We start from the raw sequence: 8,156 nt of genomic DNA, 5'->3' as shown, positions 1-8,156 counted from the left end.
CTTATTATACGAACGGGATTTGGACCTGTCACTCATGACATTAAATTTAATCCAAGTTCAATACCAAAAGGAAAAGACTTAGCAATATCGCATGTGGTTCGCGTTGAAGAATTGCGTAATGAAAATATAAGCCATTTAATAAGGTGCAGTGTAATACCGCAAACATCTGTCAATGCTATTCCGTACAAGGTACAATTACATGTAAGTATATCAATATTAATGAAATTCAAGTCAATCGTAAATAAATAAAAAAACGTTTAAACAAGAACAAAAAATTATTGTTTTGATTATTTATTCAAAATACATTATTGACGCGTTTTTACACGAAACGAAAGAATCTGGAAGAAAAACGCGGCAGTCTGCCTCGCGAAGCGAGATATTAATCGTTAAAGTTGACAACTATTTAGGTTTTACCTGTCATATCGATGAAATGTAGCGACATGTACATGCCCCGTAGTCACATGTCGATTAAGCATAATTTTATTGATATTGGAGGTGAGGCCCGTATTCTAAATAAATACCATTATTTTAAACGAGGTAAAATATGATCATATAATCTCAAAGAATATACTTACTTTATTTTTTGTACCCAACGTATCCACATTTTTCGCTGCTCAATTTTATAAATCGCTTTTGGAAAGGAATAAAATTTTATTTCTGAACTTGTATTGTGAAATACATTCTTACACGTGTTCACGCAACAATTTAAATTTCCTTTCCGCAATTTTTCCATTACGATGTATTAGAAAACTCCAGCAAATAATGCAAATTCCGGCCACCATGGGCGCTCTAAGTCCTACTTTTCCGCTATAGTATACCAGCGCACACAGCGAATAGGATTAAATAATATTTATTACGAGATGAGAAAAAGTTGTTACAACTTGTAATCGTAATAAATAGGACACTTTTATTATGTCAGGATAATAAATAAAATATCGTATTTGATATTGCACAACACAATATAATTAATAATTATTTATGATAATTGGAGCAATCATTTTGATAGAATATATTATTGAATTTTTTTTGTTTCAAACAGAATGGAACAGAAATATAAAACAAAATTCTTTTTCTTACTGTCTTTCTCTCTAATTCATTCTTAATTTACGTAAAATGATATATTTCATACAATACACCCTATATAAGATTAATCGTCTACGTTGTAAGGATTTGATTCTCATCCGTTCCTGTAGTTAGAGATAAACTAATCTTCCACGTTTGCTAATTTCTAATCTGCGCAGACCTTCTAACTCTATTCAAATTCATCGCAAATACGAGAATAGACGCAAATTCAAGGACCTTGAATTGATATCTCAGCATAGGACGATTTCACTCTAAAGCGATATACATTTAAAATCTCTCTGGTATATCAAACGAAACATATATAATTACATGTTATACCTATATAATTCTTTGCAATTGTTCTGTTACAGTCATTCTCAGAGATATTATCGTACGTGAACTTCTATTTTATTCTATTCATACATAAAGCTTATCGAGTGTTGAAGAAACATTAAATATTAATGTATTTGGTAATACATTTAAGATATTTTACATGTATAATACATTTATTTTTAATATTCACATTGTGATTATTACACATTGTTTTTAACCAGGTTAAAAATCTGATTGTACATCGGACTTCAATTATAAAACAATTTTATATCCCTTAGTTACGCTACATACCTATTTTATGTATATATTTTTATATTTTCTTATTGGATTAGTATAAAGTTTAATGAACTCATTCTCATATAATTTTATCGAAATCGCCGCTTAACAACAGCGTGAATTTAAGTATCTCGTTGGTATTTCGAAATAATATGCAAATTTGTCGTGGTTCGACCTCAGTAGCGGCTCTCTTTCTCTCTCTCTCTCTCTCTCTCTTTCTCTCTCTCTCTCTCTCTCTCCCTCCCCTTCTCTCTCTAGTCGAAAACCAATTTGCGAAATTCTGCGACCAGCGTGCCGCATCGAAGGACCGGCCGCAATGGCGGACTTTAATCGGATTAGAATTCGCTGAACAACTAAAAGTGACATATAATTTAACTCGCGTTATTTTCTCCCGTTATCCGTGGACAACGCGAATTAATCGATTGCCGGCATAAATCGCATGGTAACATACGTACTTCTAGTCGACCATTGATGGATAATTACATTTTGTTTTTCGATCCGCCCGAACGTTTGTTTCGTTCAGCCGCGTGATTGTGTTACTATATCATGTTTCTGAGATAAATTCGGAAATGTGGGAACATAATAAACTGTATTTAATTTTATTTAATTATCATATTTTATATAACACATTTATATTATTACACTGAGATAAAAAATTGTTAATCCCAAGAAATATTTAGTCCGATACGTTTAACTAAACATTTTAGTTAGTTAACTAAATATTAGTTGTTTCAACAATTTATTTAGTTTCTTTAATTAAGAATTAATTAATTCAACTAATGTTTAGTTAACTAACTAAAATGTTTAGTTGAACGTATCGGACTAAATATTTCTTGGGATTAACAAATTTTTTTTCTCAGTGTATCTATTATTAATCTTTGTTACATCGTTTTAGCCATTTGTTTCTTTATTCTGGAACATTATTGCGTAAAATAATGTTTTTATACAACTTTGTTGATAGCTGTCCTATATAATAATTTTTTAACTGTTATTTTATTTTGAATGTTTCTGCAATTTTTTTGATTATATAAAAAGCTTGATGGAACGTCTTCACCATAAAAGAGTTGGCATTAGAGTTGGCACTAGATTACCATCGTACCGTTATTTACGAGCTTCCGCGTGAAACTGGGTTTATACGCGCCCCTGCTTATGTGACCATTCTGCGGTTTTATTGCGGCCCTTCTTTTACTTGCGAATTTAAAATGCGTCGTATTACAGACATCATTTAAATCCTTGTTGGCTCGAGATCGACTGCGAAAGTTTTCAAAGCGGTCTCCTCTTATTGGGCTTATACGTATTGATATTGCCGCGTTATTAAGACAATACATCTCTTGTATTCATTGCCGTTCCGCATTGTAAATGGCGTAATTAACATCACTCTTGACAATTAATTAAGCAGACGTTTTATGACTACGTCACTTCATATTTTATGTATATGAGATAATTTCAATATTTTAATTTAGCAAAATTTTTCCTTCCCTTAAAAATATTCATTAATGTATATAGATGCAAAACAGAACCTTCTTTACATGGAAAACTTTACGTGGGAGGTATTTCAAGTATACGCATTCATATACGCAAATAAACGCGCAGAATCCTGGCTATTAAAATCGCGACGTATTCACTGTGATATTTCCAAGCCGGGTTGAAAGCATGGCAGCGCACGTGACTGCGCGTAAATGGACTGATTTGCCATTTGGAGGCTGGCCACAATACGACCGTAACTACTGCGCGAGTCTAGTGATATTAAATCCTACTCATATCGGTTGACTACTACTTGCGCTTAATCCTTCGATTGCTATGACGTTAATTATTGTGAAATAGATGTTTGCAATTTATCTGTCGCGTTTCCACGTTTACGTAATGGTTATTATTATTATTATTATTATTAATTGACATATTTAAAGTCATTATCGCTTTCAAATTACGCTTTATGCGCTTATATAGGCAAAATTATTAAACCTGTTAAACCTGTTAAATATAATTAACCCTAGAACGCATGAGAGGGGTCGATTTCGACCCCAGGCGAACTTTGAACTACGCTCCTGAGCTAGCGAGTGACATTATTGGCTCAGGACCTGAACCATAATTCATTTCAACTCTCTAAAAGTAGGGTTATGTCGGGCGCAGCGTTAGTTGTTCGCTAGCAGTGAAGTAGCACAGTCGCAAAGCGGGCGTGGGGTCGATATCGACCCCAGTCGTGAGTTGCCGTTTGAGTTTCGTCACGGTAAGCTAATTTTATTTTTTTGCTAGAATCAATATATTTCATGTATTATTACGTAATCTGAGCATAAATAGTCATAAATATTATTTAAGACGAAATATCACACAACTTAGTCGGTAAAAATCCCGTTGCCTATAGAAGATTGACATTTCGCAAAAAATGGCTGGGCGATATAATGTTTCATTTTTTTCATATTTTTTACTATTTTGTATCAAATAAAAATAAAATAATACTTGAAATACAATTTTTTATGGTTTTTTCATCGACTTTTTCCATATTTCAACTTTGCGAATTTCTTCATTTTTATAGTCCCAAATAAATATATTTTTTGAACAGAACATAGCGATGACAATTTTTTTCTAATAGTCTAATGTGTCCTCTTTAAAACCCCGTTTGGTTTTTGAAAATCGGTTGATTACAAAAAAAGATACAAATTTTTGTTTAAAAAAAGAGGTTTTTGCTGATTTTCTGCGTTTTTCGGTCTTTAAATGGATTTTTCACTAACTAAACTTGAGTAAAATTAAATTTACCGCATACCATTCTCTTCGTTATTAAAAAACGAAGAAATTCATGTAGGTTTAAAGGCCCTTTATTTCTGTAGGACCGGTTTTACGATCAAATAAAGCGTGGGGTCGATATTGCCCCCAGTCATGCGTTAGAAGGTCAAAAAAATGATACATGCGTTCTAGGGTTAAATCAGTTAAACCTGGGAATTGATTCGTCTAAAAAATATTGCAGTAGGTAACTTGCTTTATGAATAAAATTGCTATAAACCTAGAAATACAAGATAACGTGAAAACTATATTGTTTGTATCTTTCACTGTTGTTGACGAGAACTTGGATACGAGATCTTATGTTATTTTATATTTTGTGTGCAGTGTTTATCGCTACAGGCGACCAAATATCCTACCCATCGAGTGATACGTAGTTCTAGCAATATCTACTAGTTTTCGAGTAAACCAAGTAGGGATGCACGTGTGTGAGTTATTGCTTCTCTCTGACGCGATCAAATCACCGCGAGGATGATTCTCGCCAAATATCTCGATTAATGTTGAATAAATATAAATCCCGTTAAATAAATATTCAGTCATGCCGGAAGTGTTTCCCGTATAGCGCGTATTCCTGTGCGATCGCGCGTAAACCACATCGCAAAATAATTGCACGTCGAATATTTGATATTTGACGCGTATCGCATGGATGCGGCGGCACATATGATCCGTGGGAGAATAACAGAAACGCACGGTCGGCCAACGATATTGATTTCATTTCTTTTATGAGACCGGCGGGCGCGCGACGGATTGATATCTCGTCCAAGAGAATTGGACGATCTCATGCGCGAACATTTGTTGTTTCCCGGGCAACGGTGAAACATGCGCAAGATTGACGCGCCCGCTACAAATATTCGTGAAAGGCTATTAATATTATCCGTGTCCGCGATAAGATGTCTATAGCAATCGACAGATCTGCTACGAGCGCTCGATACTTGCAAGTGTCGAGTGTCAGTTCTACTAGAACAGGCACTACATAAGTGTTCTATGAGATCCGTGTAGACACAACGCGACTGAATTAGTAATTGAGCTTGTACATATACCTTTGGAATCTTGTTGACTTTATTGAATTTTGAATTTGAAAATTTAACTGTCAAAATATATCTAATGTTGGTAGAAGAATATAAAAATGTGATTTATAAAATGACGTAATAAAAATATATATTCAGATTATGGACATTCAATCTCGCGCATAATTAGACATTTATTTGATTTTTGTAAATAGGAAAAATAAGTAAATTTTAATAAAAAATTGTTTAAATATCCATGTATAGATACCACTTAAGTGATTGTACACTTACTCGACAAAAGACTCTGCTTTTTAAAATGTGCGTCTATTATAAATTGCATGCAAAATGACGTTGTTCATCCGCCATTGAACTGGAAATCGATATCCGTAAAGTGCTGAATAAAGATACGGGAACGTTGACCTGAATATTATACAGACATTGTTTGCTTTCATCACAGGGATGTACATACGTAGTCTTTCGGCACAATAATACCTCCTGAAAGCTTTCGACGCAAACGATAAATGCATTATTATTTGTCAAAATACGAGTAATTGGATAAGCACTGCCGCATTTGATATTTGCGAGCTGATTATTTAGCGACGTTTCCATCTTCTTAATATCATAATGGATTTGAACTTTCCGCAATTGATCGCGATAAAAAAAAATTATAATTAACTTAATATAATTTATATTTTATTTCCCGCGATGAGAGGGAGGTGATAAGAGGGTGCTTGAATTTCATTGTCATTTTCGATATTCAGCGACTCGCTCCGGGGAGCTCGGCTAATATACGGCAAGCTATAAGCTTTGAGACGCAAACTCGATTAAGCTTACATTCCAGGTTGGATCGCGAGAGATAGATTTGCCGGATATCAGACGACCGAGCTGCAACGGACTTATACCTAAAAAAAGAACGAGGAATTCAGTCTCGTGTGCTTGCCTTTGATATATACTTCATTTCGCACAACCTAATTTTGTTTTAACTTTGTTTTTAAAACTTGTCACAGGCATCCGGTCCTCATTCTATTTTTAAGAGAACTCGACTTGAAAATTAATCGAAAAGCCTCACGTAGTGAGAATTTAGCCGCGTCGAAGAATATCGATCTAGGAGAAAGCTTTTAAAAGGAAAGTCCTCGATGATCTGCCAATTTTCTCCGGACGATCGCTCGATTAGGTATAGATTTAGACTAACTCACGGGGATAAGAGGATAGGCAGAATGTGCTTCCTCATCGAATCTGCGTTTAGTATCTTTTGTTGTAAACGTTTAAACTTTCGAAACTCATTCGCGGAGTAATTTGACGACGCGGAATGTACGTACATTCTCGTATACACGTTCGATTTAGACGGCGCCAAGGAATATGATCGGGAAATAGCTTTTCCGATTGAAATCTGCATACATCATCCGACAATAGACTGCCAATCTTCTCCGACTGACGACCGGTTGGTACGTGCTCTCAAATATTTTACCACTCTGGCTGTTCTCCAAATCATCTTGCTAGAATATCCTTGAACCTTAAGCTGCGCTCTAAATTGGTAGTTATCCCGGTAGTCCGCGTTCTATTTGATCTAGAGTTAGAGACTGTAATAATATCTCCTTTTAGTTGAGAAAAAGAGGAGAAAATTGCACAAATATAAATATTAAATTGGATTAAACTTTGAATCATATAAATTAAATCATTTTTTTAAAAAATTTAAAGAAATAAGAAAAGAATAAAGTTCACAAAATCATACAAGTTAAATAGAGAATTGTATATCTTTTTAGTATTATATACATCGCATTATCACTTGTAAAATTGTCTTGCTATTAACTCTCTTTCGGCTATTTTCTGGTTTTTACGGATTATATATCACCATTTTTGAAATATTGAGAAGCCTTTCGTAATCCAAAGCTTAATCCTTGCGAGACGTGGATAGCGCGTTTTATTAGATGTGTCTCTAAGTTTCACGGGGTATAGGAGGTCACCGCGTATTAAACGAAGGTCCTCGTCTCGCGGCTGTCACACGACACGTCAAATCGCGTCTGTCGATCGGCGAGAACAAGGAGGAAAATGAAGGACTCTCTCGTGACGCGCGCGCGCGCGCGCGCGCGTCCATGAACACGGCTGGCTTTTCAACGGTCGATATTCGGCCATTGGCGGATCTGATCGGGAAATAGCTTTTCCGGCTGATGAAGCTCGCGACACGAACAATACGCTGCTGCCAATCTCTCCCCCGTTCCGACGACGATCGACGGAGGGAAGCGCGTACGGGACGTTCGCAAAATCGGGCATCGCGATGACTGCGATGACGACAAGGACGGCGAAACCGTTATCAAGTAACGCACAGGAGAGACACATTTGAGTCTCCGAGTATTATATAGTTACGGAAACTGTTATGTGAGGATTATGCCAAGTTTGGCATTTGTCTTTTCTACTATGATACAGTTGTCAGAATCGTGAATGTCGCTTTGTTAGCGAATCAAAATAACATGTATTAAAATACATTCTCCAATTATTTGCTTCGTTAAATATTTCTCATTGATTGAGACCCTCTATTTAACCCTTCCGCTTTCTGAACTTTTTAAATTTATTCAAGTTTTTTTTCTCAATTAAAAAAAATAAACGCAAAAAGTGCAACTTTTTTCACTGAGACTTGTTTCTTCTCGCGAATAAAATCGTTGAGGAATTGGATATGTGAAAAAGGTCATACTGTGTGTGTGAGGT

At 35.3% G+C, this 8,156-nt stretch overlaps 1 long non-coding RNA gene across 1 annotated transcript; it reads right to left on the bottom strand.

Moving 5' to 3' along the window:
• Positions 1-278: 278 nt before the first annotated feature.
• On the bottom strand, positions 279-836 carry LOC112461727. The gene is made up of 2 exons (XR_003041580.1): positions 576-836; positions 279-509 (listed from the first exon to the last, which is right to left on the bottom strand). It is a non-coding gene; the product is annotated as an uncharacterized LOC112461727 (long non-coding RNA).
• Between the last annotated feature and the right edge of the window lie 7,320 nt (positions 837-8,156).

This window comes from Temnothorax curvispinosus, unplaced genomic scaffold, assembly GCF_003070985.1.
Source record: "Temnothorax curvispinosus isolate PA1 unplaced genomic scaffold, ASM307098v1 QBEX01011703.1, whole genome shotgun sequence".
Lineage (NCBI taxonomy): Eukaryota > Metazoa > Arthropoda > Insecta > Hymenoptera > Formicidae > Temnothorax > Temnothorax curvispinosus.
This window is presented reverse-complemented; position numbering and strand designations above follow the sequence as displayed.